Below are 24,075 nucleotides of genomic sequence, written 5' to 3' on the forward strand. Positions count from 1 at the left end.
CCTCCACTTCTGTCTGGAAGGCACAGGAGTGTTCTGGCTGCAGAGCACAAAGCTGTGCATGTGTGTTAATATATGCTGCTGAGCAGCTGACTGCAGTGGAGACTGCAAGTAAGAAAAAGGGAAAGATTTCAGCTTGGAAGTCTGAGTGCCTGAGAAACTCTGTCTTTTTTTTATACTTAAATACTTATCTGAGAGTTTCTGTGCCCCTTTAATGTGCAGATAAAGTCCCCCAGCTGCTGGAATGTTGACCCTGTAATCCTCTTAGTTTAGACCTCTGCTGGGAGACTGGTTCCTTACATGGGGTTACCTGCTCTCCACTGGTAGCCTCCTCAGGAAGAAACCAGCTGTTTAGGAAGGGACTCATTCTGTATGGATGTGACACGCTGTGGTTTCACATAAAAGCCTCCCAGATACCTCTAAAACAACAAATTTGGCATATGGAAACACAGCATCATTTCACTGGTAATGTGTTTACTTTTATAACAGTTTAATAGAAATGCTGGCTATTTTTATTTTTACTACACTCCTAAGAGTGAAAATGTTTTAATCACTTTCGTAAGTTTGATGCTGACTAAGCCTTTACTAAGTAAGTGGTCCACTTTAGCTTCCAAAAATGAGGCTTTTTGTGGATTACAAAGATGAAAAGAAGTCATTTTTTACACTGTCTGTCGTCTTTTGTAAATTGCTCTTTTAAAGTCTTATTTAAATGTGGACTTGAAGAAAGTGTTTTCTCAGCTTAAATTGGTTTAACAATCATCTTGTAATTAAAGTCACTTGAATGAACTTATCCCCAGTGTTATTTCAGTTGTGGGTCTAATGTATGGTTTCATTTAACTTGAAGACAATTTTTGCTCTCCCTTTTCCCAGCCTCCCAGTCTGTCTGTTGATGGAATGAGGGTTCATAAAGCCTGTTTTAGTGCCTGGTGAGTACTTATGGTGGCTTGGTAAAAGATTCAGGTGTGTTGCAGAGTGTCAAGAGAGCTCAGCCCTGACCTCTCACTGCCTGAGTGGGCACTGCTGTGAAAGCAAAATACTCCTGCTCAGGTAGGAGGGGGGCAGACTCCCTGAGGAAATGTTTCCTCCCTCCTAAGTAGGATGTGCAAATGAAGCTTTCTTGGGAAGAAAGACAAGTATCTCCAGTGGAAAGTACAGGAATTTATTACTGGATGTTCTGTAAAGTTATCAGGACAAAATGATCTTTATTTCAGCACTCAGTGCAGTGTGCAGTACAGGCTGTGCCTGGTCTGTCTGTGTCATTTCAGGTCTGGACTGAACCTTTCCAGAAATTTGCCAAATGAGCCAGGAAGCAGCAGCACAGCTGCACAGGGCAGGTTTGAATAGGGCCTGGCAGAGCCCAGGGATGTCACAGGGAGCAAGCCCTGGCACTGGGATGTCCTGGGAGTCTGTGTAGCCTGCAGGTCAGGGAAAAGCAGCCCAGCTGAGCACAGCACCCTGAAGGCATTGCTACCCACTGACCCAAAGTATTCCATCGTGGAATTACATCTTCAAATAAACCCAAGGGCACTTCCTTCTCTTGCAGTCATAGATAGTGAGAATATATAAGGAATATATTGACTTTTATCTTGACAGCCAGCTAATTTGATCTGGCTGCCCTTACTGGAGACATGCTGGGTAGGATGTTGCTGTGAATAAAAGTGTTTGCTGGGTATTAAAATAGCCACATCTAATTTTAAATATCCTTAATTCCAGTGGGATGAAAAATATATGGAGCAGGGGAATGAATATTCAAATATATCAGGTGTTGTCCTGTAGTGACTGAATGAGCTCCAGAGTTTTCTGCAGCTCTGACTGCCCCTGTTCTTATCACAGAGGTAACATCTGTGCATCTGTTTAGGTTATTTATGGTGCTTGTCTGGTTGATAATTAGGTTTGTGTCTGCTGTGACTGGTTAGGTAATGTTTTCCCAGGATCTCCACTTGCAAAAGGCTGGGGTTTGCTTTAGAATAAGAGTGCTGTAGGGAGCTCCCTCAGAAGGGTTCCTTCCTGCCTTCAGCTCACATCAGGTGCTGCACACAGTCAGCTCAGCCCACTGCACTGTGTTCTCCCATCATCTCAGGGGCTGCAGTTTCTTTTGGAAGCAGTGGGTTCACAGCTGCCCTGGGTGGAGGCTTTTCTGTTGTGAGCTGTGAGTTTTCACAGTAGTGTCAGGGCACAAGGAATTAAGAGCAAAGACGTGGAAGTTTCACACCTGAGCCCTTGCTAAGACCCTTGTTGACAGTGAGCTCTGGGCAGCTCCTCAGAGCAGGTCCTTGCTGCAGCTGCAAGCAGGGTTTGGCACATGGAGCCCCAGGGGATCCCAGGCTGGGAGGGAGCCATAGGGATGGGTGAGTCCAGCTGGCGGCTCCTCAGAGCTAAACCATGGCACTGAGAGCTTTCAAACACTTCTGGAGCTCTGTCAGGCTTGGTGCTGTGACCACTTCCCTGGGGAGCTGCTCCAGTGCCCAGCCACCCTCTGGGTGAGGAACCTTCTCTCAATGTCCAGGCTGAGCTCCCCTGGCACAGCTTCCCCATTTCCTCGTGTCCATCTCCCCAGAGATCAGCCCTGTGCCCCTTGGGGAGTGGGAGGCTGCAGAGTGCTCCCCTCCATCCCCTCCATGGCTCTGCTGGGCCACTTGCACCTGGGCATCACCTCAGATTCATTCTCAGTTCATTCTAGATGATTCCAGCTTGGACTGCATCTTGGTAAACCACTGCTGCTTTCATAGTGTCCTGAAGTTCCTTCTCCCAAAGAAAACCTTGTTTAGAAAAGTTAGCCACTAGAGAATGTTGATTCTTTCTGTGCTAAGGAGATGCTGTGAGCTGCTGGTGTGTTCCCTTTGCTCATAGCAGAAGAACCTTCCTGTGTGAGTGTTGAATTTGTAACTTCGACAAGGGAAGAGATGAGAATCTTGACTCCATGTTACAGAAGGCTGATTTATTATTTTATTATATATATTATATTAAAAGAAAATGACATATTAAAACTATACTATAAGAATAGAAGAAAGGATTTAATCAGAAAGCTAGAAAAGAAAGAAAAAAAAGATAATAAAATCTTGTGACTGCTCACAGCCTCGACACAGATGGCTGTCATTGGTCATCAAGTAAAAACAATTTTACATGCTGGGTAAACAGTTCTCTAAATCCCATTCTAAAGCAGCAAAACATGGAGAAACTGAAGCTTTTCAGCTTCTCAGAAGAAAAAATCCTAGCAAAAAGATTTTTCATAAAATATGCCTGTGACATGTGAGTGAGTCAAAATTCATTCCCTCATAAGGAGGGATTGGTTTTTATGAATACCATTCCCAGGTTTTTTCACATATATCCATATATATATATGGATATATATATTATATATATATTAATATATATGGAATGTGTATTTTCCACTTCTCATGTCTCTCATAGTCAAAACTTCCTTTAAATCTACAGCTGAAAATACTTACTGGACATGATTGCAAAGTGACCACATTTAAACTGAGAACATTTCACTAATCTGTGGATATGTTACCCTTTTGCAAATCCTGTTTGATCTCTGAGAAATAAATAGGATTATTCTGGCTCTCAGGCTTTCTCAAACACTAAACTTGAGTAGCTGCTGGCATACAGCAGGCAGCACCTTGTATGTGGTTTTCTATTGAAGATTTAGTCCTGCCACAGCACAACACTGCTAGATACTGGGGAATTAAATTTCTGAATCCTGCACTGCCAGTTGAAGACTTGAGTCGCTTTGTAATTTGGCCCTTTGCTGGACATCAGGGTTGCTGTTTTTCTCAGTTATTTACTGCCTCTGCTCCTGTTTTTTCTCAGGACAACTTTGCCTTCAGTTAGCCAGCAAAATTTTTTGAGTAAGCTGGATTATCTGAGATTTTTCAATCCATTTAAATGTCCTTAATACATGTGCAATGACATTTATTAGGGGCATTCTGGATTTCCTTGATAGGAATTACATAAATGTGCAAAGCATTGTGACTGCAGTTGTTCTTACAAACACTTACACCTCTGCATAGGTCCCACACTGTGTGGAGCAGCATTTTGAAGCCTGATTTCTGGCTCTGAAGTTACTTGCCACAGATCCACACTTGCTGGAAGGCTGGGAAGAGGCTTCTGTTGGAAAAGCAGATGAGCTCATGCTCATCTGTTTAGAATTGAGGCTGTGGGTTGGAAAAGGTTGAGAGTGCTGACCTGGATGTTTGGGACAGTTCATAGGTTGGATACAGCACTGGGTATGACAGCAGTTTACATCTGACACTCACTTTCCTGCACAAAATACAATTCCCACATAAGCTGGAAGGAAGCTTGTTTAGGGAAAGAAATTATTTTGAGTGTCATGGACTCCTTTTGAGCCTCTCTTCACCTCTGTTTTTGTTTCCCTTCTTGCCTTCCTTTCACAATTTATTAAATCTCTTCAGACTTCCCTGGGCCAAACAGGTTTCTGCTGTTACACAACATCATCCAAGGTGTGCTGTCAGATCAGCTCTGTTGCCAGGGGTCTGGAAATGACATCTGCAGCTTTTTGACACAGTTTAGTGTCACACTTGAGCTGTGTGAGAGGATCTCTGGCAGTGGTTTAGGACTGGTGTATTGCATGCTGTGGGGCTGAACTCTGAGCAAACTTTTTTTTTCCAGCAGACTGTGAGTGTAAAATTTTAAAAGAGTATATAGCCTTTCCAAAGTTATTAGAGATTTTAGGTAGATTGGCTTTTCAAAGGACTTTGATCTTGAACAAGTCCACCTTTTAGGCTCTTCTTACACCACATCATCTCCAAAACCCGAAAAGCTTTAAGATTAAAGGAAACCTGAAATTAAATAGAGGGGGAAAGCCTTGTTTTGGAGGCAGGGAAGGGGCAGAACTCCTAGCAGGTGTTGGAGCTCACAGAGGGGCTCTGCTGGGGGAAGCTGGGTCTGACTGAGTGTGCAGCTGCCTTCTGCAGGACCCGGGAGCCAGGGGCAGAGCCTGCAGAGGAGCCTGCAGGTGTTGGGCTGCAGGAGGGGTGCAGGAGGGGTGGCTGTCCCTGCTTTGGAGTTGTGTCAGACCCTGGCCTCTCACACAGGCCAGGCTGCAGACAAGGCTCACAGAGGCAGAACCTTATTTCTTGCACTTCAGAAAATGTGGCAATTAATGAAGAGTGGGCTCACCAATTAAAAAAAAAACCCAGGCATGCCCTGGCTTTCTATAAACACCCTAATTACCCAGAAGTACACAAGTTGTCTGCCAGAAGGATGTGTTTTTCAAGTCGTTATTCCAGATGGTTCTTTCCAAGCCTTATAAATATGTGTGGTTTAAAACTGGCAACAAAGAAGGCTATAAAATAAACTGAAAATTTGCATTAAAAAAAAAAAAAAAAGAAAGAGGAATACATACTAATGCAATTTAGGCTGAAAAAACAAAAGTCTGTATTCAGCAATGAAGGTGTGAGGTCTCTGCCTGTCCCCAGAGCCCTGAGCTCAGGGAGGGAGTGGAGCAGCCCCAGGCAGCTCCTGCTGGGGCCCAGCTGGGTCAGGAGCTCCTGAACCCGTGCAGCTGCAGCACGTGCCTGCCCTGCCATCACTCACAGCTCCATCCTTCCACCCCAGGCTGTGCTCGCCCTGTGCTCCTGCAAGCCAGGGCTGCACTTCTGCTCTCAAGTGTTTGGCCTGAGCTATGGTGTGCTCAGCATTTCTCAGGCTAGGTGTAGTTTTATTCTGCTCCAAAATGGTTTATGGCAAGGGTCCTGTGAGCTGTGACCTGTGCTGGGGTTTGGTCTGTGTGTGAAAGCTCCCTGAGGCTCAGGTGGTGACTTGGGGCCATGGTGTGGCATGGCAGGGCTGCTGCTGCATGGCAGCTTGCCTTACAAACCCTTTAAAGGTCTACAAAGCAGGAAAATGTTTGCTGAGATGTAGAGAGTAGCAAATCTCTAAAGGCAGAACTCTGCAGTACAGAGTGCCTTGGTCATTGGGTTGCTTGGCACGAAACACCAGTGGGTTTAAGTTCACAGAAAAATAGGTTTGCACATGGACCTGTGTCCTCTGAGACAGGGTAAACTTGGGTAAGCTTTTCTGACAGATTTTAACCTGTGATTTCACAGTGCTGATTGTGCTGTTTAGCTGTCTCCAGTTTCCCAGAGGTTTCCTGAGCTCACCTTTTGCTATGGCTTCAGTCTGTACATTTTCTGTGTCATAAACAAGGCAGGGCTGCAATTTACACAGCTGCTTTTTGAGCATTTCCTCAATGTGGTGGCATCTCTGTCATTCAGTTGTGGACCACCAAGCACTTGTCAGCTCCCATCTGCTCAGACCCCTGGATTATTCCTGCTTCTGGAAAAAAGAAAAAAGGTGCCTTTATGCCTTACAACTGGAAGTTCTGTTGCCTGTCTGTATGTGGGGAGTCTGTCTTGTGAAGATGAAGGAAGGCTGCACATTGCATGAGGTCATTTGGAGGTGGGAGATGAAATATCCTTGTGCTGTAGTGACCTTGATAATGCATTGGCAGAGCTTTGATGTGAAAAGCTGAGATTGCTGCTTTGGGCCAGCTGTAACTAGTTCATGTTGCTGTTCGTCAGTTTTAGGGTTTCAGAAGGGAACAGGACAGATTAGGAGAGAGCAGCACAGAAAACTCTTGTCACTGGGCAGCTTTTGGTTCTTGTGACTGGTTTCCATAGCAGGGAAATAGGCAGCTTTGGTTAAACCTGTTACGTGTGACTCTGTTGTGCTCCAGAAGGATTCCTGCACTTCACAGCAGCACTGAGCAGTGTCAAACCTCCTGTGCCAGAGAGAGAGTGGGTGTTGTGCCAGGCTGTTTGTGCAGAGAGGAGCTGCTCTGGCAGCTGAAGGGCAGCTGGCAGCTCTCCTGCCTCGTCATGTGTGCTGGCAGCAGCTCCTGGGCTGATTCACCTCCCCAAAATAACCTGCTGGGCCAGGGTGTGCTGGTGAGCCCCATGCACCTCAGCAGGACCAAGGGGACACGGTGAGCTTCCCCTCTGCAGTGCTGGTGCATTGTTCTGTGATTGAGAGATGAGTAATGCAGTGATTGACTCTCACAATTAATGGACAAATATCATGGATATAGGTTGAGAAAAGTTTATAGATTTATAGTTATGTTGTGCCCTCTCATGTGGTTATCAAGGGACAGTGGGGTTGGGACAGCTGGGAGGGCTGGCCTGTCACTGTGGAACCCCTGACCTCCAGTCAGGGTTTAAGGAAGAGATCTCCACCACTGGACAGCAAAGAAGGGGTTGATGGACAGAACTTTGGGAGGGGTTAAAGGGTTAAAAAGGGAAAACCTCTGTTGTGAAGGGGCTGGGCAAATGGCAGGGTAAAACTTTTGCTACCAACACCGTAACCTTTTTTCTTTATTCAGTCTTCTGTTGTATTTTTGATAAACCTTCCTAAACTATGAAAAGTGAGTAGCTATTTCTCACAATTCCTACCAAAAATGAAGGGGATTCACCTTCTGAGCTGTAGATCCCAGCACACACTGGGATTCCTCTTCTCCAAAGCTTTGGGGCACAGGCAGGGGCTGTTTTCTTGCCAGATCCACCGAGGTGATCCCACAGGGGCCTGTGTGCCCCTGTGCTCTTTCACTTGCAGAAGTTTCCAACCCCAGTGCTGATCAGGTTGTCACCTGTCCAATGGCAGCACTTCATGGTTTTCTTTCTTTTTCTGAAAATCTGCCCACTCTGTACAACCAGAGTGTGGTTCCCAGCTGCCCTTTAGAGAAAGGTGGTGGCAGGAAAGGATTTCAGATTTTGTAGGAGTGAGAGGTGTCCCTGGAGAATGTCTGTAGTAAAACCTGATCATTTTGCCCTCTGCAAATCCCAGGCACTGCTTCCTGGAGGGATGGCTCATGGAAATCCCACCCTGTGTGGATGTGGGCAGCCCTTGTGGCACAGCAGCTCTTGAGTGGCCTTGGGGGGGTACCAGGGCAGCTGTGCACATCCCAGGGCCCTTTCTGTGCCTCCTCACTGCATTTCCCCCATGGCTTTGGCTCCTCTGACTCCTCTATAGAACTCACTACCTGTAGCTTCATTCTGCTTGTGGTAAATTCTGAAATGAAGTGTGTGTTTAGCAAAGGTTTTAGCATCTTTAAAAAATAATGTTGTCATGTTTGTTTCCATTTTCAGGAGCAACTGAACACATCGTTTCTCCCCAGCCCCCTGCTGCTCCCCCAGGCCACTGAGGTGCAGAGCTGTTCTCTCTGGCAGCTTTGAGCTGACAGCAGTTAATCAGCACCTTTGCAAGATGGCCTGCACTGTATTTTCTTTCTGTTGCTCTTCTGCCATCCGGCTCTGTTCTCCCTCACTTTGATTTATAGCTGCACACGTGGTTATGCTAATGCAGAGAGAGCTGTGCAGGGCCAGCCAGGGTGTGCTCAGGCCCTGCTGGAGGAAGGGTTCAGTGCCTGCATTTCCATGGATTTTCAAGGATTTCCACCAGCCAGGCTCAGTGGAGTGAGCCTTTCATCTGGGAAATGTCCCTTCTAACCTGTGACAGCCCTGCTCGTTGTCACTGCAGCATCTGCTCTGATGGGGGCTGTTGGTTCAGCAAAAGTGATGGCAGCCAATAGAGCTGATCAAATGCTCCAGAAATAGTTTATCACATAAATTATTCAGTGGCTGTTGGTGTTTCTTAGCACATAATGTGTTTGACCACTTGGAGGTTGGTGTGCTTCAATGCACACGTTTGCTGAGGGGGCTTTTCTGCTTTGCTCACCTCTGGTGCAGGTACAAGGGTCTCCTGTGCTCTTTGTGAGTGATACAGGAGGGGAAATGGTAGTCTGGAAGGTCTGGTAAAGGCTTGAAGTCTTCTTCAAGCAATTCCCAGTTGGAGTGAGGCCAGATGGAGCCTCTGGGAGCTGCTAGCTCTGTGTGTTAAAGACATTATCCTTCTTTTTTTCCCCAGAGTTGGATGCTGCCAGAGTTATATCAGTAAAAGGGATAATTGAACGTGCCCTGGGTTGTGACCTGGGGTAACCCAGCTGCCTGTGCCCAGAGCTGGGTGTGCAGAGCCCTTGGGGCTGTGGCAGTGGCAGGCACCTGCAGCAGGAGCCAGGGGCAGTGGGCTCAGGCTCTGCAGCAGCACGGGGCTGCACGCAGCCCTGCCAGCAGCCACAGCTTCAGGGTCCTTCTGTCTGCCTGGACAGACTCTGGGCCCTGTTTGTCCACAGAAAGCTTGGTTGCTGTCTGATGTGACACGTTCATATTTGGGTCAGAACTTGTGGCGTTTGGCTGTTGGTTTGTTTGTTTTCTGGTGCATCACTCACTTCATGCCTAGGTTCACTGCACAAGGATAAACCTTCTAGGGTAGAGGTAAATGCTTTAGATGTCAAGTACTGAGGGCACTGTGTAAAACTGCACCTAAGAAAGATCCTTTGTTATCTTCCATTTGTGGCTGTCCCTGATTTGACTGGGTCTCACCACAGGAGCAGACTTTTCCCATCCACAGGTCTGGCAGTGGGACGGGGCTGTTGTGGCAGTGGGACAGGGCTGCTCTGGCAGTGGGATGGGGCTGCTCTGGCAGTGGGATGGGGCTGTTGTGGCAGTGGGATGGGGCTGTTGTGGCAGTGGGACAGAGCTGCTCTGGCAGTGGGACAGGGCTGTTGTGGCAGTGGGATGGGGCTATTGTGGCAGTGGGATGGGGCTGCTCTGGCAGTGGGATGGGGCTGTTGTGGCAGTGGGATGGGGCTATTGTGGCAGTGGGATGGGGCTGCTCTGGCAGTGGGACAGGGCTGCTCTGGCAGTGGGATGGGGCTGTTGTGGCAGTGGGATGGGGCTGCTCTGGCAGTGGGACAGGGCTGCTCTGGCAGTGGGACAGGGCTGCTCTGGCAGTGGGACAGGGCTGTTGTGGCAGTGGCTTGGTGTGGCTGTAGTTTCATGGTGTGGCTGCTTTGGTGACAATATCCTCCATCCACCCTTGCCTTCTTGTCCTGTGTTCTGGAAGTGAGTGACCATCCCTTTGTGGTGACACAACTGCAGGCTGGGATTCTGCAGGTCTGTGTTTAAAGGAAACACAAAGCTGATTTTATGTCACTTGCTTTTATTACGACTAATTTAGGCATAGACCTGTTCCTGACTTAGTGAAGCCCCACAAAAAGTCACTGAGAGCTCCAGGAGCAGCCAGCTGTGGGGTGAGGATGTGCCAGCCACGTCTGCTGCCCAGGTGAGCTTAACCACACCTTGCTGCAGGGCCAGGCAGAACTTCACCACCTTGGAGAATGACCATCCCTAGGGGAGGTGGAACTCCCAGTGAGAGCTTCACCCTGAGCACTGGAAATTCAGCAAATTGTCTGGAGAAGGAAGGATTTAAAAGTCACAAGGCAAGAGCCAGATGTCTCCTGAGGTTACCTCGGTGTCACCACCCCCACATGCCTCCTGGTGGAGTGGGAGTCACCAGCTCCTCATCATGGCCTGTGTAGGGAGAGCAAGTGGGAGCTGCAGCCTGTGGGAGTATTTCATGTACCAAAACGTGACTCAAGGTGCAGCTCAGTGAGTGCCATGTTTTCTTTAGCAACAAAACCTTCTGACAAAACAAGCCAAAGCCACTTGACAAAGCTGTTCCTGCGCCAAGAGCCTGGGTTTTTCCTCTTGTCACTGACCTACCTGTAGGGCCACAGTGTGAGTGGGAGTGCTGAAACAGTCAGAGTTAAGTTAAAAAAAAAATCTTTTAAACAGAAGAAAATTTGTTCCTGAGCTGAGCTCCTTCACTGGGGAGCTGCATGGTCCCTCAGCATCTGATAACATTGCAAAGCAGCAGAGAGAGCACTGGCCCTGCAAGTGTGTCTGAGGAATCTGCCTCCACCCTGAAACCAGGGGGAGGAGAGGAGGAACTCTATTTTTGGCACAGGTTACTTTGTGTATTTACATTTTCTGCTGGGATGAATTGCCTGGAATGGCCAAATATGAGTGATTCAGTTAATTTGGGGTTCTTTTCCTCTTCTAGCCTCATGGTAGCTTTGCAGTGCTGCACCGGGGTGGAGATCTGAGGCTGTTTAAATATTGCTTACTTTTTCAGTGTGTCACACTCCTCCTGGCAGTGAAGCAGTGTGTAAATGTGTGTCACATTGTGTGCTGAGCCTTTGGGTTCATTGTTAGGGTAAATTTACTGTTATTGGCTGAGCAGACCGTGCTGGAGTGCCTCAGCATCCTCAGGGCACTGGTGCTGGTGGAGCTGGAATTCCCACCCAGAAGGGGCTGTGATACTGGGAGGGATGGCTGAGGTGGGTAGGCTTAGCTGAGCCCCACGGTGCCTCACCAGGGCTGCAGTGATGCCCTGCCTGTCAGGGGGGTGTTCTGGAGCTGCTGCTGCTGCACTTCTCCTTCGCAGGAATCCCTGTCCCAGCCCGCAGTGCTGGGCTCCCTCTCTGGCCGTGAGTGTGGAGCCAGGGCACTGCAGGGATTCTCCCCTGGCTGCTCACACAGCCCTGGATTAGGGTGTCCCTGCTCACACAGCCCTGAATGAGGGTGTCCCTGCTCACACAGCCCTGAATGAGGGTGTCCCTGCTCACACAGCCCTGGATTAGGGTGTCCCTGCTCACACAGCCCTGGATTAGGGTGTCCCTCCCCAAAGGCTGCCTGAGAGCCAGGTTTGGGAGGCATGGAGTGGAGAAGCTCAGTGTGCCACAGTCAGGTGGGGCAGCTGTGCCCTCCCCAGTGTGGGGAAGGATGGTTCTGGAAAGCTGGGCCACCTTCCCACAAGCCCTCCTGCTGCCCAGGTGTGCCAGGTGAGCTGGGGTGGAGGCTCCTGAGTGGGATCTGGCACCTGTGAGCGAGCAGGCTGGAAAGGGAGCTGCTGTGAGTCTCTGGGTTGCAGGACAAGGGGTGAGGCACAGGCAGACACTCCAGCCATGCAACAGAAGGTATGTTCTCATTCTGACTTGCAATTTACTACCAAGATGCCACTGTGACCAGGACTTCATTTTTCCTTTATTTCAGTGGCTGAACAGACATTTTTCTCTCACGAAATGTACTGCACTAGGCAGAAAGGAGTTACCTCTCCAGAGAGACACCAGTCTGGGCAGTGCCGGGTTTGCAGTGCCATGGCAAAGGGTTTCAGGTAGGGAGGAACACGCTACCTTCTCTGTCCCCGAGCTCAGCAGTAAAGGAGCAGCCCCCAGAGCCCTGGGATTGGTTCTGGGAAAGGCGGGGACGCTGCGGGGCCGGGCTGGCTCCACACAGGTAACTGAGCCCAGCGGGGGAAAGGGGAAGCTGCAACTCGAGAAGGTCATGTTGAGCTGCTTCTCTGCTTTCCCAAGCTCAGGCCCACTCCATGTCCCTGAAAGACCTAGGTAATGCTAAAGCTAAGTCAGTCAGATAAATATTTATAGTACAAATGTTGGAATATAATCCTCGAGGGGTCTGATTGCTCTCTCTGTACTCCAAAATGTACTAAAGGGGAAATAATAGTGCTATAAATAAAGTCCTGTTTAGCTGGGTCATTACCTTGGGGTGTTTCTGGTCCTTCTCTGGGGACTGGAGTTGCAGCATTGAAAAAATTAGCAGGGAACTGAGAAACCAGGAGAGGGTGATCCCTTTGCCAATGATCCCTGGTTTGTGGGCTCCTCAGTTATGCAATGATTCATCATTACAGCAGCAATCAGGTTTAAAGTCCTTGTATGTGCAAGTCATGGCAGCAAGGAGGGCAGCCCTTGTACAGGCTGGTCAGACCATTCTGTTGCAGATTTCTTTGGAGAAGCGTCGCCCATCAGATCTTTTGGGTTGTTTGTGGTGGGGTTTTTCTAGTTTCTTATTGTCTTGTATTAGAAAATAGAGCAGTGCACAAGATTTGGGGATTCAGAAAAAAGTAATAATTTTTTTTTAGTTTTATTTATTTTAATTTTTTTAAGTAATGAATTTTTTAATTTATTTTTATTTTTTTAAGAGTAATTAATTTTTTTAATAAAAGTGTTTTTCAACTGCCAGTTCCCCACACCAATTTACAGAGACATCCTCCAAAATATTTAATATCCATACACAGAAAAAGTCCATCTTAGTGTAGTAGAACAGTTTGATTTGGTTTTGCTCTTTCTCTCTACAGGAGTAAGACTTGGTGCTGCTGAGCATGTGTTCCTCCTAGACCAGGCTGCTCCAATTTCAGTAATACAGTGGGCAGAGGTTGCAAGAACTAAAACCAGCTTGCACAGGAAGTGAAAGGACCAAGCTTTCCTAACCCACCATCCCCAGCTCCTGTGGGAAAGACTTGGAGGTTAGTGACGTTCCTGGTACATGCAAGCCTTGCTGGGAAACGTTGAGTGTTTGATTTGGTGTGAGATGCCCCAGAGGGAGGAGGCTGGCTGGGGTGTGGGGCTGTGCCTGCTGGGCAGCAGCTCCAGGAGGAGCTGTGGGAAATGGTGCTTGCCTTGTTTCCTGAGGGGGCAGCCAGGGTACCTGCAGGGACTCTTCCTCCATCCTTTTTTCTGCCCGGTAACTCGATCCCAGGTTATCTCCTTAATGTCCTTTTGTTTGTACTTGTTGGCCCTCAGCAGTCTTGCTGCTCTAACTCCTTTTGCTCTGTAGTTAACTCTGAAGTTGAGTTTGTGCAGCCTGCGCAGGAGTGCAGCAGTTTGGGGTGAGCAGGTATTGGTTGTCCTGCACATGGCACCAGCACCAGCCAGGATCTGCCAGGCTGGGGCACACTCCACGCTCTGCAGACAGTGCACGGGGTGTGCTTAGGGTCAGGCTATATTTACTACATGGTTCTGAAACATCTGACAGCCAGAAGGTCTGGGCTGTGGGTGCTTTGCTGTTTGAGTACCAACAGTGAGCTGGAACTTTCTCCTGTGCCATCAGTGCTTGGGCTACACATCCAGCAAAGAATTGGCTCTGCTTGAATTTATGCTGAATTTTTTCTGCTTGAATTTTATGCTTCGATGCTGATTTTCAGCTTCTCTGTGACAATAGGAACTCTGAAAGAGAAGGAGTAAAATTCCTTTCCTTTGCCAAATGTAGTAGCAATGATGTGCAGAAAATTAGTGGACAAGGTGTGCTGTGAGGGGTGTTGTGGCCTGGGTTCCTGGGGCCAGCCAGCTGTCCCAGGGTCTCTGAGTGTGTGTGCACCCCTGACTGCCTGTGAACCTCTAACGGGGACCAATCTCACCCAGAAACAGAAGGCAATTTCTCTACTGTACATCATGTTTGCCACAAGTTTCATCTATTGTCATCATTCATCTTCAAACCTACCTTCCTACTCTCTTGTTCCTTTGACTGCTGTTTGAGATCTTTCTCTTGAGGTTGTTATACCATATATATTTCTCTTGTATTGTTACATGGAATGGGTGGCTGCAGTCACTCCCCAAACACCTGCTGAGCACTGGAAGTTTTATCACACATCAGTCAGCATCACATTGTAGGACTCAATTATACTGAGACAAAACTTATACCTTTTTTTTTTCTTTTTTTTTTTCCCTCTTTTCTTTTTCTTTTTTTTTTTGTTGGTTGATGTTTTTCCCCCCAGGTGGATAGCTGAAAATAGCCTTGTTCAAAACAGACCTCCCACAGAAGTCTGTATGAGTCTGGCAGACACTAGAGCTTGAAAAGTGCTCCATGAGTTCATTTTGACTTCATAATTTGTATCAGCATTTGAAAAAAAAATAAATGATGCTGCCTCTTCTTCACTGAAGAGCTTTGTGCTTGACAAGTGCATTTATCTGATCATGTACAAGAAGACTTATTTTCAGGTGATTTCCCTCTGATGTCAAGCCATAAAGCAGCCTGGAGCCTGATCCCAGAGGGCCTTACCCAGCACTGCTGGCTGCAGCAAACATTCATTTCTTGCAAATAATTAAACCCCTGTGGAGTATCAATAGCTGGGGTGCTGATATTGCATTTAGATCAGAAGGAGGAACTGTAGGTGATGCAGGAGTGTTACTTTGAAGGATTTGTTCTCTCTCTGAAGCACTTTCTCACTGAAAGGAGATGTCTATCAAATCTTCCTCTTGCCAATTAAATTTAGCTCTCAAATTGCTGCTTCTGTGGAGTTTCAGCTCCAGTTGTGCTGAGGCAGTGATCAGACATGTCCAGCAGTCCAGACCTGGCCCGTTCTGGCCACTCCTCACCTGCAGGTACCAGGGCAAGGACTGGACTCAAACCTTGCTTTTCTCAGCCTGTTCCTGTCCCTGCTCAGGGCAGCCCCTGCTCAGGGCCCATGGCCACACTTTGGAAGGGATTTCCCTGAGCATTTACTCACACCTGCCCCTCACTTGAGGAGTTTGAAGCTCACTGACTGCATCTGGAGCCTCCTGCCAGGGCCAGGGTGTGTGCCTGCCCTGCCTCCCCTCATCAAACTGCTGTTTTGGAGGAGCTAAACACTCACAGCTTCTGCTGCTGTAGCTAATGGGAGCTGCAGAAAAAGCTCAGCAATCAGGAAAATCCAGCTTTCAGCTGCACTCTTGGGAATGGAGATGGCTGATCCTATCACAAACCCTTAGAAGCCCTGGTAGTGCAGTGGAAGTGGTCTGTAACAGCAGGAATTAATGTGTTAATAAGTTTCCCCTTGCTTACCCTGACACTAATTCAGTGGGCTTCAGCTGCAAGGTGCCTGGTGCTGACACCAGGGAAAAGCAGCTCAGGGTTCCAGGGATGTTGGTGGGGTCAGAGTTCTGAGAAAAGCATCCAGGCTCATGTCATGGTACAGATGGGTCACACACAGCTTGCTCAGCCTCTGGGCTCCTTCTGGAGTATAGGCTGTACATAAAGAATAACAACTGGGATAATTTTAGGAGAGCAAGTTTAAAAAAATATACATGGGAAAGTGGAGTTGACTATAAAAAACACCAACAGGAGACAGCCTTGCAGTGGCAGGGAGAAAAAAAGATGTTTAGATGTTTAATGGGTTTCTCTGATTACCACTACTGACTCAATAGAGCCCTCTACTCTCCCTAATGAGAACAGGTGAACTCTCCTGACTTTAGCAGTGACCTACCCATGACATCTTTTCTTGAAGCTCAAGCCAGGCTGGTGTTCCTGGAAGAGGTGGGAGGATTCAGTTATTTATGGCTAAGTCTTTTCAAAGAAATTAAATGGTACTGCAGCAGAATAACTCACCTGGTATTTATCCTGTCACGAAAATAAAAAGTTAAACACGTAATCAGAAATTTCAAAAGCAGCGTTTCTTTTGTTAGCTTGTTTTGAGTAAGCACTGCTCTCAGAAACTGGAGAGTCAGGAGGCTGGTGGTGTTGTGAGAGTGGTTTGTCCATCTGCAGCCTGGAGAGGTGCTGCAGAGCCCCTGTGACAGGCAATGGATCCATCTCTGAAGGATGGCAGAGCAAAGCCACGGCAGAGTAAGGTGCAGCAGTGGAAAAACAAACTGAATTCTCTGCAGGCCCTTATCATGCTGTACACTGGGCAAGCTTTGTGGATCCTTCAGGAGCTGAAGGAAGGTGGCCTCCCATGTCCCCTGTGGCTGGGGGAAACACCAGAATGCTTTGTCCATGTGCTCATAGGAAATCTCTTCTTGGCATGGATGTAGGAGCCCTTGTTCTGCTCTGCTCTGTTCCTGCTGTGTGCACAAGCCTGTCCTTGGAATGCTGTGCTGTTTCCTGATGCTCCTGGAAAGCAGCTTCCTGCCACTCCTGGAGAACAATCTTCTGCCCTGAGATAACCAGGAGCTGCTCACTTTCTCTAGGATTTGTCCTCACACCCGATTTCCCAGCAGTGCCCCCTGGGAGCTGTGGGAACTCAGGAGCCTGATGTGTGCCAAATTCTTGCATGGGCCTCTTCCAGCAGGAGCAGGGCAGGCAGCCTCTGCTTAGCTCACGTTGGGAGAGAGGAGGAAGAGGGGGAAACCAGAATACAATGTCTGTCTTTGCTTTCCTTCGTTGGCATGTATTTTCTGGATGGGTTTTCCTGCTCTGACTCAACATCAGTGAGCCCTGGGTGCCCAGTGTGTGATTGTTCTGCTGACAGAGGAGGAAGGAGGCTGTCGTCATGTGCCCTTGGTGAAATGGCCTCTGACATCTCTCTTAACTTGTTTAAACAAATACATCTCAAAACCAGTTCTCTTTAAGAGGGCAGCACACAAAGGTTAACTCTGTGTGTGCTATGAGTACTTTGTGATATTGTGCTTTTTCAAGGAGCCATAGGTATGTTTTAATTGAACTGGAGCTTCTGAGTTGTTTAACAATATGTAGATCCATTGTAAATAAGTTAATGTGAATGCATTTTCTGCTGGCTGTGGAGTTTATATTGTTCTTTAGATTAATTATAATGAAAATATTCTGTTTGCCTATCCAGACTTGTGGGTATTTTCATTCCTGTTTGTGAAATTGGTAAAATTACATCATAATAATATTTTCTGGGTTTTAAGAGGGTTATGACAGGGAACTATTATGAATGGACAAAAATTACCAAAAAAGCCTGTGACAGTGTTTAATAGCAATGTCTGTGTCTTTTATTACTGCAGGCTTGTAGTCTGCTTTCTCCCAGTAAATTCACAGCACACATTTCAGTCTCATGTTCATGCATGTCTTGGAGAGTAAAAGAAGTCCAGCCTGTGCAGGAGCAGCTGGAAGTCAGGAGAGATGTTAGGAGTTGTTTTCTGCCATTTTTGTTTCACTGACCACTTCCAGCCTACCCAAGGGAGCTGCTGCCACCTCTCCAGGACCTCACAAAGCCTGGATGTGAGGAGCATCATGCTCCAACTGGAGCCCCCTGCTTTCCATGCCTCTGGAACAGCACACTGAGTTTCCAGATGACAGGCAAAGGGTTTCAAAGTGAAATAATGCCCAGGCTTGTTCTGTTCCTGACATCAACCCCCCGCGTTCTCTCTCTGGCATCTCAGACATTTTGTGAAGCTCAGTAGCCTGTACTGTGCCCTGTGTGCAGCAGGTTTGCCAAGGGCTCTTGGAAAGTCCCTGACAAAGACCTTCCTTGGTGTGCTGAGATAGAGAAGTCTTTTAAGGACTGGAGTTAGCTAAATTGTGATAAGCTGCCGGAAGAGATTTTTGGGCTGCACTGAGCTCCAGGGAAAAAACTTTAATCCACAAATCATACCCTGCTGAAGGAGGTTTTGTTTTGTATAGCTGGTCAAATAGCAGGTTGTCTATGTTTTCATTTCTGTTTAGAGCTTAGGAAAAACACTGACCTATTTGAGCCCTTGAAAGGGTTGTGCAGAGCCCTACAAAAGGAAAAGCCTTCTCCCTCTGAGCAGGGAGCCACTGCAGCTGGGGCTGTGTTATGTAAAGGGTGAAAAATGGCTCAGTAAAGGGGCAAATTCAGCTCATAAATTGGGACCTGGAGAACAGAACGATGCAGAGAGCTGCTGGTGATAGATGGTGGTCCAAGAGGACATTCCAGTCCAGGTTTATTCTTGCTTTTGAATTGAGTGCTACTAATCACAGAAAGTTATGGCTTTCCACTGAAGTTCCTCTCCTCCACCCTCAGCAGCAACCCAAGAGGTGTGTGCTGCAGCTGTAGATTTCCCAGTGTTTGAGGAGATGTCCCCACGCACATCAGGTGGGCAGGTCCTGAACCTGTCACCTCTCTGCTGGGGCTGTCAGCACAAAGCCAGTCTGTGAACCAGCCTGGCAGGGCTCTGTGACACCCTGGGTAGGTCTGGCACAGGTTGTGCTCAGCCTGTGGGCCATAGCTTGTGTTTTTGCAAACATTTTGCATTTAGTAGCTGTGTTTTGCCCATAGGACCAATTTCTATAATGTGCTGACATGCTCTGCTCCTGTAGGAATCTGTCTCTTGACACCTCTCCGGTGCCCACTGGCATAACAGGAGAACCTTTCCAAAGATCTCCTTGTGTTACCTTTATTTTTAGCTCTGAATTGCACTTTCTTCTCTGCCAAGTCAGCAATCCTTCCCACAATGCATCCTCATTCTTGCCTCTTTTTCTCCCCAGGCAAACATGACCTGCAGTCTTTCTCACTAACAGACATAAATCGTGTGCCTAGGGATGACCTTGACACCAGCAACAACTGCTTGTCTTGTTGATTGTCTTGCACATATGTGCTTGACACAGGTATTCAGATGCTTGAGATTAGAGGAAATCCTGGCAGTGGAGGCAGACAGAGTCTGGATGAGCTCAGCCTCCCCAGGGAGCTGCCTTGGGGAGCAGAGCACACCTGCAGGGACCTCCTCACCCTCCTCACCTCACCTGCAGGGACCTCCTCACCCTCTGTGTGCAGGGCAGGAGCCACGTCCTGTGCCAGCCTCTGGGGTCACACAGCCCTGGCTGCCTTTGGGGGAGTGCCAGGCTGTGCCCCAAGGGCTGCTTGGCACCTCTTGATAGCAGAAATAAGGCAGCAGAGATTCAGGGATAGGAGTACCCCCTTCCAAGTGAGAGCAGAGAGTTGATGCCAGTTTTCTGGCTCTCCCAGTGAAACTGCACTTCAGGAATATTTTTTCTGAGGTTTGACCTGCAAAGAGCTTTGCACCAGTGTAGCCAAAGAACTGGTTTTAAACCAATAGAGCACCAATCCTCTCTGGTTGTTCATCTACTGAGAACTGTTATACTTGTGTTTGCCTTGTCCTGGGTGGCTTGGAGTAATGCTTTTTCCAGCTCCTTCTGCCTTCACAGCAGAACCATCTGCTTTTCCAGAGGCTCCCTCAGGTCTGCCACTGCAGCTGCACAACCTCCTCCAGTCAAAATGAATTGGTTTTGGAGCTACTGTTTATATCTTTATACCTAAAACTTTTGTGTGCAGCTGGACTTGCAAAGCTTGAGGCAGCTGTTTTGCTATAAATGTTACTTGCAAGCTTTTCTAACAAAGACCAGCCCTTGGCAAGTGTTTCACAGCCCTCTAATCATATCACAGCTTGGAGGGCCACATGTTGGAGGCCTCTCCTGTGGCACCAGGTTTAGAAATCTGTGCTTTAATGCCTGGTTTCTGCCTGCTGGAGTGAGGTTTCCTGCTCAGGGCTGCAGGAACAATCAGGGTTTGTGTCTGACCCGCTGTCCAAAGCCAGCCTTGTGCCCCAAGCCCTGCTGGTGCTGCTCAGGAGCCCAGCCCTGGCACCCAGCTCCCTGCTGGTTCTGCAGGGGCAGCATCCTCAGGGACAGAGCAGAGGGTGAGGCTTTCAGACAAACACAAACCCTTTGTTGAGGGCGGTGTCCTGTCTGAGAGCAGGGCTGTCAGCAGGGCTTTTCCTGTGCTGTCTTTGGGACTCAGTGGATGCTGGGAGCTCACTCCTGCCAGAGAGCAGTCACTGCTTTCAGGAGATGGCCCTGGGGAAGAGAGCTCGTGACTGCACGTTGTGGTGTGCCTTTCTCTGAGCCATGGCTGGTGATGCCTCCCTGGCCGTGGCAGCGGATCCGCCTGGGAGCGAGTGACGCGCAGCGAGCACAGACTGCCCTTGTGGGATGGGGTCACATGGAGCTCCTCAGAAAAACAGAAAGAAAGGGAAAATCACTTCATCTCTGACTCCTCCATTGTGAGCAACCTTGTTAGATAATACATGAGGCAGGGAGTTTTGCACTGAGATTACAGGGTAGTCTTTGCTCCCAGGCATTACTCAAGGTCTTCCTTCTGCTATTATAGACCCATCTGAAGTGGTATGAAATGCAGCAAGTTGCTTAAAACATGTCTGAGCAGGCAAAAGAAAGACAAGGTCTGGTATTCAGGGAAGGCAGCAGATGTAAAGGCTGGCAGGTGGGTATGTCAGGCACACCTCAGCCAGCTCTGTGCTGGTTAGTGTAGGGAAGAGAGCACCCAGGCCAGCAGGGCAGCAGGATAAATGCACACACACACACTTGGCCCATGGTAACACCTGACATTGCTGCAGGTGAATTTGTGCTGTAACCCCAGCAGCTGTGCTGCACTGAGAGGTGACAGCCGTGTAAGTGAGCTCTACTGCATCATGACCTGTAAAACATTGCTATTTTGAGATTGCTGCTCTCGCACTTGTCTTTCCATCCAGTTAAATTGGTGCCTGAAAATATTCTCTAACAACTCTGATTCATTCTCTATGGGGTTTTTTTCTGGGAACTGTTTTCCTTTTTTTTTCCTTCCTATTTTAACTGTGTTTAAGTAGAAAACTTAGATGAGCAGCCATGTTATTTAGACACTGTGAGAGGCAGCAGTACAAAATGAGGCAGTTTGTTTTTCCTGTCCTAGCCAGCCAAGCAATAGCCTGCTCAGGCAGCCCTCCCAGCCACAACTGGGTGCAGCCCAAGGCTCCCACACCACAATTACAGGCATCCACATTGTTCCCAGCTAATTGCTTTCTCCTGAACAGAAGCAGGTTTTCTTTGAACTGCAGCACAATGTGACACCAGGCATCACGTTGCTTTCCTCCTCACTCTCCTGTGGCCTTAGCAACCTGATACAGCTGTGACCAAAATAATGCCCATGGCAGTTAAAGTCAACACAGCTTTCCAGTGTTTTTATGAGAGAAATGAGGAGAGAAATGCTGATGTGATGTGGTCTTGCATGAGCCTTCACAGTTCTCTGAACTAACTAGACTGGTGTTCCTCCCTACTTTCAGGCAAGCTAAGCTGTATTAATCACTTTATAAAGAAATAACACAATGCAATGGGGTAAGATTTCTGTAGGCTCAGAAACACAGGAGAAAAAGCAGTGTAAATCTTAGTTTAAAGCCAAGACTTCGCCTCCTCTGGGCTTTAATTGGGCAGACTGGTTTCTGCTGTAGGCAGCTTGTTTCAGCTCTCTGCCTTGCCCCTGTACCCAGGGTTAACTCCCAGGGTTTGTTTCTCCTCTGGTTGGGAATGGCCACTCAGTGCTGAGGCTCTCTCTGGACTTTCAAGCCTGAACATCTCCAGGTTTTCCTTGAGCAACTCTTCCCTCTGCCTGCTTTCACTGCCCTTCTTGCTTGGCTGCCACATGTCAGGATGTAAATTAATGTCCCATTGTGCCCTTGTCCTTGGGCTTGGTGCTGTATTTGCCATGTGAAAGCTGCTGGAGTGCCCAGAGCTCCTTCCAAAAGAAGCTTTACCCCACCATGTACTGTGCTGGAACCAGCTGGTGCCCTGTCTGTGTCCCAGCCTGCTCTGGCATGCACAGGTGAGATTAGAGCCTTTGCACTGCAGGTCTGAGCCTGGTGGGGTTTGTTTTGAAGGAATATTGAAGAAATAACTGTTACTACATGGTTGTACTGTGAGCTGTTCTTCACCCCAGAACAGCAAATGCTGCTGCAAGTCCCTTCCTCAAGGGGTACCTTGAATTGACCCCCAGGGCCCACAGTCCTCCAGGGCTCATTTGCATCTCACAGCTCACAGATATGCACCAGTAGCTGCTGTTTGCTCCAGTGAAACAGGGAGTATTTCTTCCCAGCTCCCTGACTTTCCTGGGTCTCTGTGCAAATTCCTGACTCTGCTCTCCAGTAGAATAAGTTATGAGGATTCCCTGATCTGCACAGCACATTTTTCAATTTGGTATTGCTTGCTTTTAGGCTGGGGCTATGGGGAATTTTCTGTTCCTTTTAAAAGCACAAATAAATTTGCCCCATTTTACATGAAATGTAAGTAGCAATGCAAATCCCTTACATAACACACTTATTCCAGCTTCTTCCTAAGAAGGATTGATTTGGATATACAGAATAACATTTCACCACTTTGGTAGGGAGTGATTGGGCAAAATTCTCAGTAAAAATGAGCACCAAGCATCCCTAACCTTGTGAATGAAATTGAAAGAGCAAGAAGAAGCCTGTGTGTCTGTAGCACCACCAGCCTTCTCCCAGGCAGTTCTGGGCAGCATTTTCCTGGCCATCCTCTACCAGATGAGCTGGCTCCATGGCTTCAGCTCTGCACTCCTCCAAGGCTGAGTGTGCAGAAGTTCTCACTCAGCTGTGTGCTCTCTGCCCAGCTGCATGTGTCCCATTTTAAGTTGTGCTGAGCTAGGTGCTTTCAGATACTGGTAGATAACTCATTCTCTATCCTGATGTATACTTCAGGATTTGCACCATATTAAATTAATTTAATCAGGAATTATTGCCAAGTGCTTCAAAATCTCACATGAAAGTTGACTTGAAAGCAACAATAAATTAATACTTTCAGTGGGATGGAAATTAGGGCAAGGAACATGTTGGCGTAAAAGCATTTACAAGGAACCAAGTCACAAAGGTGCTGGCCCTGTTTGATGTCAATTTGTTGCATCACTTTATCTAAATTGAGTTTCTGCTACCTCTGCTTCCTTCTGTTAATGCTGGGGCACTGCTACTGCTGTGGTTCCTGAGAATCCCTGGGCTGGATGGCACTGCCCAGTGAGAAGGTTGTCAGGTACAGAATTTAGGAAGTAGTGCCCTAATAACAGACATCACCCCACAAAAATTGGGGCACGTTGGTGGGAAGGATTTGTTGGGTGGTCCTGTTGATGTGTGTTGTCTGTGCTCAGTGGGGCCAGAGCAGCAGAGAGACTCTGTGCTTTCAGGAGCTGTGTCACCACCCAAAGTGCCAGCCCAAGTTTGGTTCTGGGCTGTGCATGGTCAGGGCTGAGGTGAGGATGTCTCCCCCCAGTGCTGCTCTCACAACTGCAGTGAATAACTCCCCTAAAGGGAATTACCTTGGGGCAAATGCTGCAGCCCACAGCTGGCATTGTGTTCCCTCTGCAAAGCCTTGGCCACAGGACAAAGGGAGCTGGAAATGTGGTGGATGGGATCTGGAGCAATGGTGGCAGTGGAGGGGCTGCTCCTGCTTGGTGGGTGTGTGGGAGGACAGTGAAGTGGTGTCAAACTGAAAGCTGCTTTTGATCCCTTATAGTGAATTTTTGTGATGTCAGGTATTTGGTGTTTTTCTTTTTGTAAAATTCTTTTTTTTCCAGCTTTGAAACATCACAGTATTTTAATGTTCTGCTATGTAACTGGGTATATACAACAGTGATTAGTTTGGGAATTTCTTCAGATCTTTAGGGATGCCACAGCTTCTTAGTTGACAATATAATAATATATGAGAGCCCATCTTGGCTGCAGGCTGTGGTAATTAGCCAGTTTTGCTATAAAGCTGCTCCAGCAGTGCTTTGAAGCCCTGCCAGCTGCCAGAGCCTTCAGCTCAGCCAGGGCCACACGAGGTGGGAGCTGCAGGTTCCTGTCCCTGATGTGGGGCTCTCAGACCAGGGATGGCAAATGTCACACACAGCACACTTCCAGCTGCATCCTCTGGCTTCAAAGACTCTGTCAAGAAGCCCTATGTAAACACTGCATTT

Source organism: Agelaius phoeniceus, chromosome 13 (genome assembly GCF_051311805.1).
Source record: "Agelaius phoeniceus isolate bAgePho1 chromosome 13, bAgePho1.hap1, whole genome shotgun sequence".
NCBI classification, from domain to species: Eukaryota; Metazoa; Chordata; class Aves; order Passeriformes; family Icteridae; genus Agelaius; species Agelaius phoeniceus.